The sequence below is a fragment of the Phyllobates terribilis genome, unplaced genomic scaffold (genome assembly GCF_046119375.1).
Source record: "Phyllobates terribilis strain yellow unplaced genomic scaffold, ASM4611937v1 Scaffold_4__5_contigs__length_816908805, whole genome shotgun sequence".
In the NCBI taxonomy this organism is placed as follows: Eukaryota; Metazoa; Chordata; class Amphibia; order Anura; family Dendrobatidae; genus Phyllobates; species Phyllobates terribilis.
Window position 1 is genome coordinate 685,037,635 of NW_027362764.1, and position 19,688 is coordinate 685,057,322.

Consider the following 19,688-nt stretch of genomic DNA (forward strand, 5'->3'; position numbering starts at 1 on the left):
CTACAACCTCTCCGTCACCATGCGTCAGACTCTCCTGCCTGTTTTATGATTTCAGGGCCCTAGCAGGAATTACCCCCCCCTCCCAAATTCCTTCCTCACCTTCCTTGCCTTCGTTGCACTGAGGTTAGCTCTTTGTCAGCCGTCTGCCTTGGTTACACAAGCTTCTTTGCAGAGAAACATGTTACTTCTGCTGGCCCTCGCTAGGCGGCCGGCATCCAAAACCTTCCCTGGGCACCTGCTGAAAGCCTGGCCCCTTCACGGCCCCGGGTGCTTTTAACGCCTTCATTTCCACAGGGCGAGCTGCGGAGTCAATAAGCACTCCTAGCCGTGGCAAGGAGCTCGGTGTCAGGCCTGCGTGAAGGCGGCGGGGTAGCGTACTTAGCTGCCAACTGGCTCAGAGGCCTTGGGGCTTCCATCATCTAAGTTACTTAAGGTCGGTGTCCGGCAAGGCGCCGTTCCATGCTAGCCGAGCTGGGCAGTAGGGCAAAATGTCATCAAAATGGTCTACAGCACCTGGTGTTCCCAGGAGGTATCCCATCCAAGTACTGTTCGAGCCCAGCCCTGCTTTGCTTCTGAGATCAGACGCATCCAAGGTGGTATGACCAGTAGACGCTGCTCGATCCATAGCCCGGCCAGCCTTTCTCAGGATCGCTTGGTGGCGAGCAATCTGGCCGTGACGGGGCGGGCTCCGAAGGGTCCATGCAAAGGCTGTGCCGTCCCTACAGGTGTGGTTTGTTTAACAGTGATTCACCCGCCGCATCAGGTGTCTTCAAAAATGGCTCGGCGCAGGGTCTCCTGCAGGCTAAACCCTTCATCGCGGTAATGTGACAGAAAGAGCAAGCTGGACCCGTAACTTGGGGGCGGAGCGAGACGTCCAGGGGTGAATGAAGGAAGAGGGTGAGATGGTTGCCAGTGACTTTGAGCTGCTCTTCAGGGGGGAGGGTCGTGTTGCCTGCAAAGGTCTTCTGCTTGGGGTTACCGGTTGTTGCCTCCAGCCACCCGGGAGACCCTGGTCCTGGTGAAAAGGAGCCTATTATTAAAAGTAAATAAGCAACAATGCTGGAGGCCCACGGTGATCAGAAGGATGCTGGTATTTTGCAGAGATGAAATAGCGCAAGAGAGAAAGCAAATGAAAAAAAGAAAAGAGAATGAATGTGTGCACTTGTGAAAGGGAATGGAAAAAAGGCATAGAAGAGAGTGCTCCCTGCTGGTGGAAGGAAGGAAAAAGCAAAAGCCTTCAGCACCTGGTATTCCCAGGTGGTCTCCCATCCAAGTACTAACCAGGTCCAACTCTGCTTAGCTTCTGAGATCAGATGAAATCGGGCGTGTTCAGGGTGGTGTGGCCGTAGGCAGAGACAAGCTTCTCACTTGCTGCTTCTCACTTGCTGACAAAGTATTGAATTTACTGACACGTGAACAACAGCTGTTCAGCTCGTCAGGACTCCCCCCTTGTTCACGGAAGAAATTCACTTACTTAATTTAAAAAACAAAAAAACAGGACTGGCTGGCTCACCATTGTAAAATAATACTCTTCCTGTATTATTTTTTTCTACTGAGGACTTCTCAAAGTATCAATATCACGATATTCTTATAAAAAAATGTATCTATTTATTCTTGGATTGTCCATTAAAAAGAATCAGATTGCAGCAGGTACATACAATAATTAGTTATAAAGTAATTGTCCATTTGTCCATAATTAGCTTAATTGTTGAGATTCACCCATCTTTCCTTGGATCCTGGCTGGTAAATCATGTCTTTGTCCAGCATGTGTCCAGGCCTACATGTCATCTGCTTCTCAGCATGAAGATTCGGTGTCTTGTGGGGTGGGCAGAGCAAGAGAGCCCCCCCTTTCTGTACCATGGGCTTTTATAGCCAGTCGTATGGACACCTGTTCTACATATGGTAGTGAACCAAAAATACACACACAAATAGCACATGTCAACTAGACACGATGACTGAGGCATAGAACTCAGAAAAATGATTATCGATTAACATTCCAAATTAATTTCCATAATTAACCATTTAACAGACACCGCCTGGGAATGCCAGGTGCTGTAGGCTTTTGCTTTTTCCTTCCTTCCACAAGCAGGGGGCACTCTCTTCTATACCTTTTTTCCATTCCCTTTCACAAGTGCACACATTCATTCTCTTTTCTTTTTTTCATTTGCTTTCTCTCTTGCGCTATTTCATCTCTGCAAAATACCAGCATCCTTCTGATCACCGTGGGCCTCCAGCATTGTTGCTTCTTTACTTTTAATACTAGGCTCCTTTTCACCAGGACCAGCGTCTCCCGGGTGGCTGGAGGCAACCACCGGTAACCCCAAGCAGAAGGCCTTTGCAGGCAACACGACTCTCCCCCCTGAAGAGCAGCTCAAAGTCACTGGCAACCATCTCACCCTCTTCCTTCATTCACCCCTGGACGTCTCGCTCAGCCCCCAAGTTACGGGTCCAGCTTGCTCTTTCTGTCACATTACCGCGATGAAGGGTTTAGCCTGCAGGAGACCCTGCGCCGAGCCATTTTTGAAGACACCTGATGCGGCGGGTGAATCACTGCTAAACAAACCACACCTGTAGGGACGGCACAGCCTTTGCATGGACCCTTCGGAGCCCACCCCGTTACGGCCAGATTGCTCGCCACAAAGCGATCCTGAGAAAGGCTGGCCGGGCGATGGATCGAGCAGCGCCCACTGGCCATACCACCTTGGATACGCCCGATCTCATCTGATCTCAGAAGCAAAGCAGGGCTGGGCTCGGACAGTACTTGGATGGGAGACCTCCTGGGAACACCGGGTGCTTTAGACCATTTTGATGACGTTTTGCCCTACTGCCCAGCTCGGCTAGCATGGAACGGCGCCTTGCCAGACACCGACCTTAAGTAACTTAGATGATGGAAGCCCAAGGCCTCTGAGCCAGTTTGTAGCTAAGTACGCTACCCCGCCGCCTTCACGCAGGCCTAACACCGAGCTTCTTGCCACGGCTAGGAGTGCTTATTGACTCCGCAGCTCGCCATGTGGAAATGATGGCGTTAAAAGCACCCGGGGCCGTGAAGGGGCCAGGCTTTCAGCAGGTGCCCAGGGAAGGTTTTGGATGCCGGCTTGTGTGTGAGAGTGCGCTTCCTAGGTGTGGCGCGCTGCAGACAGTCAAAGGGATTGTTCCCTTACATTAAAAGTTAATCACCGGTTGCAGGCTATTAGAAAGCAACTAACCGCACTCTACTCACCCTACCCGGGTCTACCGGTGAGTCTCGCCTCTGCTCCCGGCCTGTGGCATTGGCCGTGAAGCTGACGTTCCGTCGACAGTGCTGCAGCCGATCAGTGAGCTCAGCGGCTCTGAGTGGGGCGTTGTGTCTACAAGACCTTTTAAGGAAGCCAGCAAGAAAATTGAAGAGAAGGGAAAGCACAAAAGGACAAGGTCTTGCTGAGCACTGGAAAGGGCAGCCGGCAGCCAGACTTAAAAGTAGAAAAGCAGCAAGTGAGAGGCTTGTTTTTGCCTATGGCCACACTACCCTGAACATTCCCGATCTTGTTTGATCTCGGAAGCTAACCAGGGTTGGGCCTGTTTAGTACTTGGATGGGAGACAGCCTGGGAATACCAGGTGCTGTAGGCTTTTGCTTTTTCTTTCCTTCCACCAGCAGGGGGCACTCTCTTCTATGCCTTTTTTCCATTCCCTTTCACAAGTGCACACATTCATTCTCTTTTCTTTTTTTCATTTGCTTTCTCTCTTGCGCTATTTCATCTCTGCAAAATACCAGCATCCTTCTGATCACCGTGGGCCTCCAGCATTGTTGCTTCTTTACTTTTAATACTAGGCTCCTTTTCACCAGGACCAGCATCTCCCGCGTGGCTGGAGGCAACCACCGGTAACCCCAAGCAGAAGACGTTTGCAGGCAACACGACCCTCCCCCCTGAAGAGCAGCTCAAAGTCACTGGCAACCATCTCACCCTCTTCCTTCATTCACCCTGGACGTCTCGCTCCGCCCCCAAGTTACGGGTCCAGCTTGCTCTTTCTGTCACATTACCGCGATTAAGGGTTTAGCCTGCAGGAGACCCTGCGCCGATCCATTTTTGAAGACACCTGATGCGGCGGGTGAATCACTGCTAAACAAACCACACCTGTAGGGACGGCACAGCCTTTGCATGGACCCTTCGGAGCCCGCCCCGTCACGGCCAGATTGCTCGCCACCAAGCGATCCTGAGAAAGGCTGGCCAGGCGATGGATCAAGCAGCGTCTACTGGCCATACCACCTTGGATACGCCTGATCTCGTCTGATCTCGGAAGCAAAGCAGGGCTGGGCTCGGACAGTACTTGGATGGGATACCTCCTGGGAACACCGGGTGCTGTAGACCATTTTGATGACGTTTTGCCCTACTGCCCAGCTCGGCAAGCATGGAATGGCGCCTTGCCGGACACCGACCTTAAGTAACTTAGATGATGGAAGCCCCAAGGCCTCTGAGACAGTTGGCAGCTAAGTACGCTACCCCGCCGCTCTTCACGCAGGCCTGACACCGAGCTCCTTGCCACGGCTAGGAGTGCTTATTAACTCCGCAGCTCGCCGTGTGGAAATGATGGCGTTAAAAGCATCCGGGGCCGTGAAGGGGCCAGGCTTTCAGCAGGTGCCCAGGGAAGGTTTTGGATGCCGGCCGTCTAGCGAGGGCCAGCAGAAGTAACATGTTTCTCTGCAAAGAAGCTTGTGTAACCAAGCCAGACGGCTGACAAAGAGCTAACCTCAGTGCAAGGAAGGCAAGGAAGGCAAGGAAGGAATTGGGGAGGGGAGGGTGATTCCTGCTAGGGGCCTGAAATCATAAAACAGGCAGGAGAGTCTGACGCATGGTGACGGAGAGGTTGTAGGGGCAGATAGGGGGTGTTGTCACGTGCGAGCACGTGTACATGCTGGCTTGTGTGTGAGAGTGCGCTTCCTAGGTGTGGCGCGCTGCAGACAGTCAAAGGGATTGTTCACTTTCATTAAAAGTTAATCCCCGGCTGCAGGGTATTAGAAAGCAACTAACCGCGCTGTACTCACCCTACCCGGGTCTACCGGTGAGTCTCGCCTCTGCTCCCGGCCTGTGTTATTGGCCGCGAAGCTGACGTTCCGTCGACAGCGCTGCAGCCGATCAGTGAGCTCAGCGGCTCTGAGTGGGGCCTTCTGTCTACAAGACCTTTTAAGGAAGCCAGCAAGAAAATTGAAGAGAAGGGAAAACACAAAAGGACCTGGTCTTGCTGAGCACTGGAAAGGGCAGCCGGCAGCCAGACTTCAAAGTAGAAAAGCAGCAAGTGAGGGGCTTATCTCTGCCTACGGCCACACCACCCTGAACCCGCCCGATCTCATCTGATCTCAGAAGCTAAGCAGGGTTGGGCCTGGTTAGTACTTGGATGGGAGACCACCTGGGAATACCATGTGCTGTAGGCTTTTGCTTTTTCCTTCCTTCCAACAGCAGGGGCACTCTCTTCTATGCCTTTTTTCCATTCCCTTTCACAAGTGCACACATTCATTCTCTTTTCTTTTTTTCATTTGCTTTCTCTCTTGCGCTATTTCATCTCTGCAAAATACCAGCATCCTTCTGATCACCGTGGGCCTCCAGCATTGTTGCCTCTTTACTTTTAATACTAGGCTCCTTTTCACCAGGACCAGCGTCTCCCGCGTGGCTGGAGGCAACCACCGGTAACCCCAAGCAGAAGACCTTTGCAGGCAACACGACCCTCCCCCCTGAAGAGCAGCTCAAAGTCACTGGCAACCATCTCACCCTCTTTCTTCATTCACCCCTGGACGTCTCGCTCCGCCCCCAAGTTACGGGTCCAGCTTGCTCTTTCTGTCACATTACCGCGATGAAGTGTTTAGCCTGCAGGAGAACCTGCGCCGAGCCATTTTTGAAGACAGCTGATGCGGCGGGTGAATCACTGCTAAACAAACCACACCTGTAGGGACGGCACAGACTTTGCATGGACCCTTCGGAGCCCGCCCCGTCACGGCCAGATTGCTCGCTTTTATTCACATGCCCGGACTGACTGGCGTGTGCGGGAGTAGTATTTCCACTGGACCATGAACCGGAGAGTGCCTGGAGGGGCGTGACTAAGTATCTGGCCGATCCGACCAAGGTGGCACGACGGCATACGACGCCAGTGCACCAAGGAGAAACCGGGCAGAGGGACCAGGTGCTACTCCAGGTCAAACTCCGGACACGGGGGTTGACCCACACAGGGATTACTGGAACAGGCAGGTTAGGCTGGCACAGACTGGTGGATATAAGCGAACACGGCAGGTATGCAGACGGGTGGATACAGGTGAGTATGCAGGCGGGGAGGTACTGGCCGAAAGGACGGGCTGGAGCACAGAGAGGACAAGACCCAGTACAGACTGGGTCACAGAAACAGAACCGCAGATGCGGTAGCCAAACACAGCAGAGAGGGAATGCCCGAAGCGGTGGGCAAGAGCAGAGCAGGACGGGACTGCCGGAGCAGCGAGCGCAAGCAGAGCAGGACAGGACTGCCGGAGCAGCGAGCAGATGCAGAGCAGGACGGGACTGCCGGAGCAGCGAGCAGAAGCAGAGCAGGACAGGACTGCCGGAGCAGCGAGCAGATGCAGAGCAGAAACCGCAGGAGTGGCAAGCAAGGCAAGAGCAGAGTGGAAACCGCAAGAGCGGCAAGCTAAGCAGGAGCAGAGCGGAAACCGCAGAGCGGTAAACAAGGCAGGAGCAGAGCGGAAACCGCAGAGCGGTAAACAAGGCAGGAGCAGAGCGGAAACCGCAGAGCGGCTAAGTAGGCAGGAGCAGAGCGGAAACCGCAGAGCGGCAAACAAGGCAGGAGCAGAGCAGAAACCGCAGAGCGGCAAACAAGGCAGGAGCAGAGCAGAAACCGCAGTAGCGGCAAGCAAGGCAAGAGCAGGGCAGAAACCGCAAGAGAGGCAAGCTAAGCAGGAGCAGAGCAGAAACCGCAGAGCGGTAAACAAGGCAGGAGCAGAGCGGAAACCGCAGAGCGGTAAACAAGGAAGGAGCAGAGCGGAAACCGCAGAGCGGTAAACAAGGCAGGAGCAGAGCGGAAACCGCAGAGTGGCAAACAAAGCAGAGCAGGGGGGACAGGGCTCTGTTCACACGGAACAGACAGGAAGAGAAAGGCAGAGCCAGATACCCACAGGGTACTTGCAGTGAAGTAGCGAGTGGACCACAAACTCACAAACGGGAGTACAGAGACAACAAGCAGGAGTTAGGTACGAGTTCAGACTCTGCAGAAAAAGGAAGGGAACGGACATAGAGGCAAAACAGGTAAAGGATAGGAGAGAGTTCAGACTGGAACTGAGTGTACGGAGGAGACCGACACTGCAGCGGGATACAGGAGCGGGTCTGGGAATACGGCCCCCAGAGAGGCGGGACGAACAGGCAAGGAGCGTGTTCAGACAGGACAGACAAGATACAGGAGCGGGTCTAGGTAATCGGCCCCTAGAAGGCGGGAGGAACAGGCTAGGAGCGTGTTCAGACAGGACTGGAAATACAGCCTCCAGGAGAGGCAGCAGGCAAGAGTACACAGACAGGACTCAGTTCAGACACGGGAACTGATACCGCAAGGCAGGAGACATAGACAGGACTCAGTTCAGACACGGGAACTGATACCGCAAGGCAGGAGACAAAGACAGGACTCAGTTCAGACACGGAAACTGATACCGCAAGGCAGGAGACATAGACAGGACTCAGTTCAGACACGGGAACTGATACCGCAAGGCAGGAGACAAAGAACGGGACCTGGCACCTTCAGAGTGGAAGCACACACTGAATGAAACACTATGCTCAGGCAGGGATAGATGGGAGCAGCTGAGCTATATACCAGGTGACAGACAGCAATAGGCTGAGGACGCACAAGGGGTGTGACCCACAGCAGGTACAAAAAGCAGGAAGTGATCGGGCGCCGCCCTTAAGCAGCAGAAACAGACACAAACAGACAGCATGGAGGGAAGCCAGAGAGACATTCTGGACAGGAGATCAAGTGCGCGCTCTTGCACAGTGGGAGATGGACCACTATGCAAGGACGCCGCCAGGTATGTTACAGTACCCCCCCCCCTAACGCCCCCTCTTCTTCAGGCCTGCCAGAATCTCCCGCAGGGAATTTGAGGGCCAATTCTTCCCTTTGAAGAGATCACTTCCACTGTCCACCGGAAAAACTGGTCTCCTCTGGGTAGCTAGGATGCTACCTCCCATCCAGCCACCCTTAGCAACAGACGAAATGGGTGGAGTACCAGGAACAGCACACAAGGAAGTCTCACTCCACATACTTTCAGGTGGCATCCCAGAGGGTACAGGAGACAACTGGAAGTCCTCCACCGGGTTGGAGGGGGACAGAGACTTGGGTGTAATCTCTGCTTCGAGGTACATCTTGTCAAGCTCACAGGAAGAAATAGACGGGTTATCAGGTACAGGATGAGGAAAAGTCACTGCCTCTTTGTTATCTGGTGGTACCCCGGAGGATTCAGGAAACAACTGGAGGTCCTCCGCCGGGTCAGAAGAGTGCAGAGGCTCAGAGAAAACATCTGCTTCAGAGTACACAAGGTCGGACTCACTGGACGAAGCAGGCGAGGTATCGGGTACCGAGTATAGGAAAGTCTCTGTCCATTCACCACCAGGTGGCACCCCGAAGGGTTCTGGAGACAACTGGCGGTCCTCCGCCTGGTCAGAGGGGTGTAGAGACTCACGGGTAACCTCTGCTTCAGAGTACACTAGGTCGGACTCACTGGACGAAGCAAGCGAGGTATCAGATTCAGGATATAGGAAAGTCTCTGTCCATTCACCACCAGGTGGCACCCCGAATGGTTCTGGAGACAACTGGAGGTCCTCCGCCTGGTCAGAGGGGTGTAGAGACTCATGGTTAACCTCTGCTTCGGAGTACACTAGGTTGGACTCACTGGACGAAGCGAGCGAGGTATCAGGTACAGAGTATAGGAGAGTCTCTGTCATTTCGCTACCAGGTAGCACCCCGAAGGGTTCAGGAGACAACTGGAGGTCCTCCGCCTGGTCGGAGGGGTGTAGAGACTCGGGGGTAACTACCACTTTGGGGTACCCATTGTCAGGCTCACAGGACGAAGCGGACAAAGTATCGAGTACCGGGTGTAGAGAAGTCTCTCTCCATTTGTCATCGAGTGGTATCCCGGAGGATTCAGGAGGCAACAGGTGGTCCTCCACCAGGTAGTAGAGGTGCACAGACTCTGAGGTAACCACAGCTTTGGAGCATCCTTGGACATGCACACCGGTTAAAGTGGGTGAAGCATCTGATGCCGGGTGCAGGAAGTTCTCCTGTGTGGAGTCTGGATGGGCAGAAGTCTCTTCGGGCAGGAGAACTGGTGCACTACCCACGCACATTACCCGTTGGGGCTTCTCCGGGATACAGGGAGATGAAGCTTCAGTAGGGACTTCAAGGTTGGGGTCAGGAGGTCTCAGGGAGGACAGACCCTGGCGTGACGGCTTGCCTCTACGTCTAGCACGTCTGGACTGCCTCTTGAGGTTGGGAGAAGTATTCCGGAAAGCATAGTCACCCTGTGAGGATTCTGGGTGGGCAGTAGTCTCATTGGGCTGGAGGACTATTGCGCTACCCACACACATTACCCATCGGGGCTGCTCCGGGATATTGGGAAGTGAAGCTTCAGCAGGGGCTTCAGGGTTAGGGTCCTCGAAGACCACACGAAAGGCCACCAGGAAGGCCTGCAGGTCAAGGACGACAGGATCCCATGCTTCCCATAGGGGGGTGACCCATTTCAAGGCATCACCCGCTAGGTAGTCAATCATAAAGGCCACTTTAGCCCAATCGGAAGGAAAATAGAGAGGGTAGGCCTTAAAGTGTAGCATGCATTGCTCCACAAATGCACGACACTGTCTTGGATCCCCATAGTAACGTGGCGGATCCGCAGGAACGAGAGCTGATAGATCCATCTGGACGGTGCGTAATTCGCCTGGAACTCAGCTAAGGGAAAAAAAAATGTATCTATTTATTTTTAATGCATGTATTCACTAGAAAACGTCTCAGAGAGCGAAGGCCGTGGGGCTCAACGGGAACCATGGCCTGAGCATGCTGTTATGCACACGCCCGGACTGACTGGCGTGTGCGGGAGTAGTGGTTCCACTGGACCATGAACCGGAGAGTGCCTAGAGGGGCGTGACTAAGTATCTGGCCGATCCGACCAAGGTGGCACGACGGCATACGACGCCAGTGCACCAAGGAGAAACCGGGCAGAGGGACCAGGTGCTACTCCAGGTCAAACTCCGGACACGGGGATTGACCCACACAGGGATTACTGGAACAGGCAGGTTAGGCTGGCACAGACTGGTGGATATAAGCGAACACGGCAGGTATGCAGACGGGTGGATACAGGCGAGTATGCAGGCGGGGAGGTACTGGCCGAAAGGATGGGCTGGAGCACAGAGAGGACAAGACCCAGTACAGACTGGGTCACAGAAACAGAACCGCAGATGCGGTAGCCAAACACAGCAGAGAGGGAATGCCCGAAGCGGTGGGCAAGAGCAGAGCAGGACGGGACTGCCGGAGCAGCGAGCGCAAGCAGAGCAGGACAGGACTGCCGGAGCAGCGAGCAGATGCAGAGCAGGACGGGACTGCCGGAGCAGCGAGCAGATGCAGAGCAGAAACCGCAGGAGCGGCAAGCAAGGCAAGAGCAGAGTGGAAACCGCAAGAGCGGCAAGCTAAGCAGGAGCAGAGCGGAAACCGCAGAGCGGTAAACAAGGCAGGAGCAGAGCGGAAACCGCAGAGCGGTAAACAAGGCAGGACAGAGCGGAAACCGCAGAGAGGTAAACAAGGCAGGAGCAGAGCGGAAACCGCAGAGCGGCTAAGTAGGCAGGAGCAGAGCGGAAACCGCAGAGCGGCAAACAAGGCAGGAGCAGAGCGGAAACCGCAGAGCGGTAAACAAGGCAGGAGCAGAGCGGAAACCGCAGAGCGGCTAAGTAGGCAGGAGCAGAGCGGAAACCGCAGAGCGGCTAAGTAGGCAGGAGCAGAGCGGAAACTGCAGAGCGGCAAACAAGGCAGGAGCAGAGCAGAAACCGCTGGAGCGGCAAGCAAGGCAAGAGCAGGGCAGAAACCGCAAGAGCGGCAGGCTAAGCAGGAGCAGAGCGGAAACCGCAGAGCGGTAAACAAGGCAGGAGCAGAGCGGAAACCGCAGAGCAGTAAACAAGGAAGGAGCAGAGCGGAAACCGCAGAGCGGTAAACAAGGCAGGAGCAGGGCGGAAACCGCAGAGCGGCAAACAAAGCAGAGCAGGGGGGACAGGGCTCTGTTCACACGGAACAGACAGGAAGAGAAAGGCAGAGCCAGATACCCACAGGGTACTTGCAGTGAAGTAGCGAGTGGACCACAAACTCACAAACGGGAGTACAGAGACAACAAGCAGGAGTTAGGTACGAGTTCAGACTCTGCAGAAAAAGGAAGGGAACGGACATAGAGGCAAAACAGGTAAAGGATAGGAGAGAGTTCAGACTGGAACTGAGTGTAGGGAGGAGACCGACACTGCAGCAGGATACAGGAGCGGGTCTGGGAATACGGCCCCCAGAGAGGCGGGACGAACAGGCAAGGAGCGTGTTCAGACAGGACAGACAAGATACAGGAGCGGGTCTAGGTAATCGGCCCCTAGAAGGCGGGAGGAACAGGTTAGGAGCGTGTTCAGACAGGACTGGAAATACAGCCTCCAGGAGAGGCAGCAGGCAAGAGTACACAGACAGGACTCAGTTCAGACACGGGAACTGATACCGCAAGGCAGGAGACAAAGACAGGACTCAGTTCAGACACGGGAACTGATACCGCAAGGCAGGAGACATAGACAGGACTCAGTTCAGACACGGGAACTGATACCACAAGGCAGGAGACAAAGAACGGGACCTGGCACCTTCAGAGTGCAAGCACACACTGAATGAAACACTATGCTCAGGCAGGGATAGATGGGAGCAGCTGAGCTATATACCAGCTGACAGACAGCAATAGGCTGAGGACGCACAAGGGGTGTGAACCACAGCAGGTACAAAAAGCAGGAAGTGATCGGGCGCCGCCCTTAAGCAGCAGAAACAGACACAAACAGACAGCATGGAGGGAAGCCAGAGAGACATTCTGGACAGGAGATCAAGTGTGCTCTCTTGCACAGTGGGAGATGGACCACTATGCAAGGACGCCGCCAGGTATGTTACACTCGCCACCAAGCGATCCTGAGAAAGGCTGGCCGGGCGATGGATCAAGCAGCGTCTACTGGCAATACCACCTTGGATACGCCCATTCTCGTCTGATCTCGGAAGCAAAGCAGGGCTGGGCTCAGACAGTACTTGGATGGGAGACCTCCTGGGAACACCGGGTGCCGTAGACCATTTTGATAACGTTTTGCCCTACTGCCCAGCTCGGCTAGCATGGAACGGCGCCTTGCCGTACACCGACCTTAAGTAACTTAGATGATGGAAGCCCCAAGGCCTCTGAGACAGTTGGCAGCTAAGTACGCTACTCCGCCGCCTTCACGCAGGCCTGACACCGAGCTACTTGTCACGGCTAGGAGTGCTTATTGACTCCGCAGCTCGTCGGGTGGAAATGATGGCATTAAAAGCACCCGGGGCCGTGAAGGGGCCAGGCTTTCAGCAGGTGCCCAGGGAAGGTTTTGGATGCCGGCCGCCTAGCGAGGGCCAGCAGAAGTAACATGTATCTCTGCAAAGAAGCTTGTGTAACCAAGCCAGACGGCTGACAAAGAGCTAACCTCAGTGCAAGGAAGGTGCGGAAGGAATTGGGGAGGGGGGGGTGATTCCTGATAGGGCCCTGAAATCATAAAACAGGCAGGAGAGTCTGACGCATGGTGACGGGGAGGTTGTAGGGGCAGATAGGGGGTTTTGTCACGTGCGAGCACGTGTGCATGCTGGCTTGTGTGTGAGAGTGCGCTTCCTAGGTGTGGCGCGCTGCATACAGTCAAAGGGATTGTTCCCTTTCATTAAAAGTTAATCCCCGGCTGCAGGCTATTAGAAAGCAACTAACCGTGCTTTACTCACCCTACCCGGGTCTACCGGTGAGTCTCGCCTCTGCTCCCGGCCTGTGGCATTGGCCGTGAAGCTGACGTTCCGTCGACAGCGCTGCAGCCGATCAGTGAGCTCAGCGTCTCTGAGTGGGGCGTTGTGTCTACAAGACCTTTTAAGGAAGCCAGCAAAAAAATTGAAGAGAAGGGAAAGCACAAAAGGACCTGGTCTTGCTGAACACTGGAAAGGGCATCCGGCAGCCAGACGTCAAAGGAGAAAAGCAGCAAGTGAGAGGCTTGTCTTTGCCTACGGCCTCACCACCCTGAACACGCCTGATCTCATCTGATCTTGGAAGCTAAGCAGGGTCAGGCCTGGTTAGTACTTGGATGGGAGACTGCCTGGGAATACCAGGTGCTGTAGGCTTTTGCTTTTTCTTTCCTTCCACCAGCAGGGGGCACTCTCTTCTTTGCCTTTTTTCCATTCCCTTTCACAAGTGCACACATTCATTCTCTTTTCTTTTTTTCATTTGCTTTCTCTCTTGCGCTATTTCATCTCTGCAAAATACCAGCATCCTTCTGATCACCGTGGGCCTCCAGCATTGTTGCTTCTTTACTTTTAATACTAGGCTCCTTTCCACCAGGACCAGCGTCTCCCGTGTGGCTGGAGGCAACAACCGGTAACCCCAAGCAGAAGACCTTTGCAGGCAACACGACGCTCCCCCCTGAAGAGCAGCTCAAAGTCACTGGCAACCATCTCACCCTCTTCCTTCATTCACCCCTGGACGTCTCGCTCCGCCCCCAAGTTACGGGTCCAGCTTGCTCTTTCTGTCACATTACCGCGATGAAGGGTTTAGCCTGCAGGAGACCCTGCGCCGAGACATTTTTGAAGACACCTGATGCGGCGAGTGAATCACTGCTAAACAAACCACACCTGTAGGGACGGCACAGCCTTTGCATGGACCCTTCGGAGCCCGCCCCGTCACGGGCAGATTGCTCGCCATCAAGCGATCCTGAGAAAGGCTGGCCGTGCGATGGATCGAGCAGCATCTACTGGCCATACCACCTTGGATATGCCCGATCTCGGAAGCAAAGCAGGGCTGGGCTTGGACAGTGCTTGGATGGGAGACCTTCTGGGAACACTGGATGCTGTAGACCATTTTGATGACGTTTTGCCCTACTGCCCAGCTCGGCTAGCATAGAACGGCGCCTTGCCGGACACCGACCTTAAGCAACTTAGATGATGGAAGCCCCAAGGCCTCTGAGCCAGTTGGCAGCTAATTACGCTACCACGCAGGCTTGACACCGAGCTCCTTGTCACGGCTAGGAGTGTTTTTGACTCCGCAGCTCGTCGGGTGGAAATGATGGCGTTAAAAGCAACCGGGGCCGTGAAGGGGCCAGGCATTCAGCAGGTGCCCAGGGAAGGTTTTGGATGCCGGTCGCCTAGCGAGGGTCAGCAGAAGTAACATGTTTCTCTGCAAAGAAGCTTGTGTAACCAAGCCAGACGGCTGACAAAGAGCTAACCTCAGTGCAAGCAAGGCAAGGAAGGCAAGGAAGGAATTGGGGAGAGGGGGGGGTGATTCCTGCTAGGGCCCTGAAATCATAAAACAGGCAGGAGAGTCTGACGCATGGTGACGGAGAGGTTGTAGGGGCAGATAGGGGGTGTTGTCACGTGCGAGCACGTGTGCATGCTGGCTTGTGTGTGAGAGTGCGCTTCCTAGGTGTGGCGCGCTGCAGACAGTCAAAGGGATTGTTCCCTTTCATTAAAAGTTAATCCCCGGCTGCAGCCTATTAGAAAGCAACTAACCGCGCTCTACTCACCCTACCCGGGTCTACCGGTGAGTCTCGCCTCTGCTCCCGGCCTGTGGCATTGGCCGTGAAGCTGACATTCCGTCGACAGCGCTGCAGCCGATCAGTGAGCTCAGCGGTTCTGAGTGGGGCGTTGTGTCTACAAGACCTTTTAAGGAAGCCAGCAAAAAAATTGAAGAGAAGGGAAAGCACAAAAGGACCTGGTCTTGCTGAGCACTGGAAAGGGCAGCCGGCAGCCAGACGTCAAAGTAGAAAAGCAGCAAGTGAAAGGCTTGTCTCTGCCTATGGCCACACCACCCTGAACACGCCTGATCTCGGAAGCTAAGCAGGGTCGGGCCTGGTTAGTACTTGGATGGGAGACTGTAAAATAATACTCTTCCTGTGTTATTTTTTTCTACTGAGGACTTCTCAAAGTATCAATATCACGATATTCTTATAAAAAATGTATCTATTTATTCTGGGATTGTCCATTAAAAAGAATCAGATTGCAGCAGGTACATACAATAATTAGTTATAAAGTAATTGTCCATTTGTCTATAATTAGCTTAATTGTTGAGATTCACCCATCTTTCCTTGGATCCTGGCTGGTAAATCATGTTTTTTTCCAGCATGTGTCCAGGCCTACATGTCATCTGCTTCTCAGCATGATGATTCTGTGTCTTGTGGGGTGGGCAGAGCAAGAGAGCCCCCCCCTTTCTGTACCATGGGCTTTTATAGCCAGTCGTATGGACACCTGTTCTACATATGGTAGTGAACCAAAAATACACACACAAATAGCGCATGTCAACTAGACACGATGGCTGAGGCATAGAACTCAGAAAAATGTTTATCGATTAACATTCCAAATGAATTTCCATAATTAACCATTTAACATTTCCCCCTTTTTTGAGAATAAAAGGACTTTAACTGAAATTTCTCAAAAGAATATACATTCATCAATCATTTTTTCTTTCCTTCTTCCTTGGCAATATCATTAAATTTCCATAATAATAATAATAGTAATAATAGTATCAATATCGGATTATTGTTATATAATGATGTGAATTCATGTTATGGTAAGCCGTGACTAATATTCATTTAATATGTATAATTATACTTCCCTATATCTAAATTGAAGCAATCGCGGGTTCAATCGTCATCATCTGATGTCATCGGGTCGTCGTCTCGTCTTCTTCTTGGTTCTTTTATAACACAGTCTTTAGATGAAAACTCCTTTGAAATAAATTACAGCATGTAGATATTGTACAGTCCATAATTGTGTTCATTATTGTTCAGTCCATAAACTGTACTCTTTATTAGAAAGATCATGTGTGTCAGTTGATAAGAAAACAAAGTCCATGGATGAAATGTAGCTTTAATATCTGTGCAGTGTCACCTGGACTTACGTTGGATCGTCTTTGGAATCTTCCGTGTGTCCGCACTGGTCTCGTGTCACTTTTGGAACAGATGTGACGTCTTTGGTCAGTAAAGCAAGGGTTAATTTGACACTTTCCTGCTTTATATAGCACCATAACCAGTACTCAGTCCTTTATATACAGGACACATATGCCAGGTATTACCTGTTCACCAGCTTTCATTGAAGCATTGCAGGTGATAAGAAACCACTGGAACGTGATGAAACTTAAACACAAAACAGTACATATAGGATCATCGTCCTCTGCCGTCCTGGTGATCAGTGGTGTGAATTGTATTGTATGTAATGGACACAGTCTATTATAACACTCAGCATTCACACCTGTTACCTTCTGAGACGTCCGGATATCAGTTGCTTCTTCTTGTAACTTTTGAGAATCTCTTTGATTTATAAAAATTAAAAGTCTTTATTAAGATAGAATTCATAATTGCGATGTCTTGATTGAAGTCTTCATTCCCTAATCTGATACCAAATCTGGCAGTTTTTCCTAACCTATAATATCACAGCGTACCATAGCAATCAGTAATATCCATCTAATTATTATCAAAATATTAAAATAAATTATGTTTGGAATAATAAACAATAATAGATAATAATTCATTATCAATCAAGTTCTCCATATGATAGAACATTTTTATGTCATAGGTGTAATTACCTTTTCCAACCCATAGGTGTCAGTGTATTTTGAAAAAACAAGTTTTTATATCTTTATTAAACCAATAATATCAAAGAATGTATACTCCTGAACCAAAATGAATAAATATATGAATGTATGAATGAATGAATGAATGAATGAATAAATGAATGAATGAATTGTTGTGTTTACTCAGAAAATGTAAACATTTTTTTCCTTAGCAATATATATTTAATGAAGCAATACTCTTGTATTAGACATTACTTTATTAAATATTAATGTGTTTTCTCAATTGAGATATTGAACTGAAATAAAATCAAATGAGAATTAAAAAATGAAAAAATAGAAAAATAAGAAGTATAAAGTAAGAATAAAATTTTAAAAATGAAAAATAAAATTAAGAGTAAAAATAAGAATAAAAATAAAAATAAGGCCTTTAAATTTTAATGACAAATGCAGAGTAATTATATTCTCCATAAAAAATACCCTTATATCTCCATTATCTGGATGATTTCATATTTGTCATAACCTTGTACCACCAAAAAATATTAAATTATGCAACTTTGCATGTAATACCCTTCTTAATTATACCATAGTACCTTATTATTATTTCTTCTTTATTAAAATGTGTGGAAAATAAGTATTGATCAAAAGTGATTATGTAATCAGGATCAAAAACACATTTTCCCCCTTCATACCAAAAATATTATTTTATAAAATTTATGTATATATCAGAACCAAATTAAAAATAATTATTCTTCTAGAAATATTGTGCATAAATTTCATATCGATGAGTAGCATAGTTTTGACTAAAGAGAGGTGTGTACCTATTTAGGTAACCATTAAAAATAATATTATAGTTATTCAAGAATATTATCATGTGGAAAATTATTCTAAATATAAATTTGCTTTGTAAACCATTTTGATGTGTGGTTGCCCTTATCCACTATTAGTTAAATCAAGAAATAATAATTATTAAAGAAATATAGAAATATATATATGTAGATACAGTAATACCTAATTATGTATTATAATTTCCTCAGAATTAAATATATTTTTGTACCTTCACATAAAGAAACATTTTTTTTTTTTCAAACATACAAACATACGAGGCCTCTGTCACATCAATCACACTTAGCAGCTGCTGATTTACTCATCTGTCACCTTCACTCTGACATTCACAGATCTGTTCAACTCAAACATTCCACATATGAAGTTTTATATATATATATATATATATATATTTAACCCAAAATTGTTGTATCCCAATTTATTAACGCGCATTGCCATATCAATTGAATATCTTTATATTTCTTTGAATATTCCCCAAGTACATATTATATAATATGAGAGTAAGTCACTGGAATTTCAGACACTTGAAAAAACTCTTGTCTTAGATTCTTTTTTCACTGGCTGCCCGGTCTTAAGTTACATCAGTTGAAAATAGAATGAATTGGATCCTATACTATTAGCTTAAAGTTCAAAGGCCGCAGCTGTCACACGTCATGCTGTAAAGCTACTTTAATTTGCACAAACACTTCATGCACAGAAAATATTAGCAACACAAAAGAATTAATAAGTATCACATATATATTATAGTTCAACTAGATATATTGTTATTATTTTAAAATGTTATACACATAAAATCATGCAATTTTTTCACTTCCTGTGTGAATAAAGAAATAAATCCATTTTAGAGTTCTCTGATCAAATCCTGCTTTGGAATGAAAACTCTAAGGAAATATAAGAAAATAAAAATAAATATCAAATTCATACAGAAACAGAATTATTTAAATATCTTATACATATATTGGTTGGTTCTAATGTAATTCAAAATATTGCTACTTAAATTTATATATATGAAGTTCTAATTTATTAATTAATATATATATATATATATTTTATAAACGTATATATAAATACAATTATACGCAATCTCTACTTAGACAAGTGTATATATATATATATATATATATATATATATATATATATGAACTATTAGAAACTATGTAACTACAATTTACTGTATAAGATTATAAATAAATATTGAAACATTGTATTACATTTTGATACAACATTATAATTACAGTTTTTCCTTAGCCACTCCCTAAACCAAATCTTCTGTCTTTCTCAAATATCTCCAGGAACGCCCTATTTAGGAAAGACATTTTTCTATCCTTCAAAACCTCAGAGAACTGCCTGTTCTTCTGTCCACATTCCATGACGTCACTGTGAGTTGGTCGTCTCACCTGTCTCTGTCCATCAGTTTCAGCCATTTTCCTTTTTAGAGAATCACAGTTCTGACTGAGAATTAACTCATTCTGTGGAGAGATGGATCTTTGCACTGGCTGATATAGCTTATAACATATATGAAATCTTCTGCGTATTTGATAGAGTTCACTATGGGGATGACTCAGTCTAGGAGAGTTTGATATTGGCTTTTGGTAAGATTTTACCTTTCCTGGTTTTATAAATTTAGCTTGATTTCTTTTCTTTTCACGATTCTCATGTTTTCTAACAAAATCCAGCATCTGCGCACATTCAAATAATGAATTTTTTTGTGATGCCATAACTTGGGAAACTGAATTTAGAAATTTGAATTTTTGTACAAAAGTTGTTATCATATGTTGTACTTTTCCATTTTTGATGAGAGCTTTGTACAACCGTTCAAATATGGACATGAATGTATATGTACATTCCTTCCTACCAATCCTTAGTTTCTGCAGATCTTCTATGTTGGGAAAATCCTTTGTGACACAATAAATCAAATATCTTAATCTGTCCGAATCATTTTCCCATCCATTAGGAGAGTCATTTTCACAGGGCATTAAATGTAAACGTCTGGACAATGTCACAGGAATCCATATTTTAAATAAT

At 48.8% G+C, this 19,688-nt stretch overlaps 3 non-coding genes and 5 pseudogenes across 3 annotated transcripts; 6 read left to right on the forward strand and 2 right to left on the reverse strand.

The window, feature by feature from the left end:
- Positions 1–501: 501 nt before the first annotated feature.
- Positions 502–611, reverse strand: LOC141270119 (5S ribosomal RNA; annotated as a pseudogene).
- Positions 612–1,232: 621 nt separating this feature from the next.
- Positions 1,233–1,351, reverse strand: LOC141267046 (5S ribosomal RNA). Its single transcript, XR_012321065.1, has one exon. It is a non-coding gene; the product is annotated as a 5S ribosomal RNA (ribosomal RNA).
- Positions 1,352–2,682: 1,331 nt separating this feature from the next.
- Positions 2,683–2,802, forward strand: LOC141269232 (5S ribosomal RNA; annotated as a pseudogene).
- A 686-nt stretch (positions 2,803–3,488) lies between these two features.
- On the forward strand, positions 3,489–3,607 carry LOC141268207 (5S ribosomal RNA; annotated as a pseudogene).
- A 620-nt stretch (positions 3,608–4,227) lies between these two features.
- LOC141267429 (5S ribosomal RNA) lies at positions 4,228–4,347 on the forward strand (annotated as a pseudogene).
- A 942-nt stretch (positions 4,348–5,289) lies between these two features.
- On the forward strand, positions 5,290–5,408 carry LOC141266268 (5S ribosomal RNA). The gene has a single exon (XR_012320319.1). It is a non-coding gene; the product is annotated as a 5S ribosomal RNA (ribosomal RNA).
- Positions 5,409–12,210: 6,802 nt separating this feature from the next.
- Positions 12,211–12,330, forward strand: LOC141269334 (5S ribosomal RNA; annotated as a pseudogene).
- A 932-nt stretch (positions 12,331–13,262) lies between these two features.
- LOC141267022 (5S ribosomal RNA) lies at positions 13,263–13,381 on the forward strand. The gene has a single exon (XR_012321041.1). It is a non-coding gene; the product is annotated as a 5S ribosomal RNA (ribosomal RNA).
- The last annotated feature ends 6,307 nt before the right edge of the window (positions 13,382–19,688 follow it).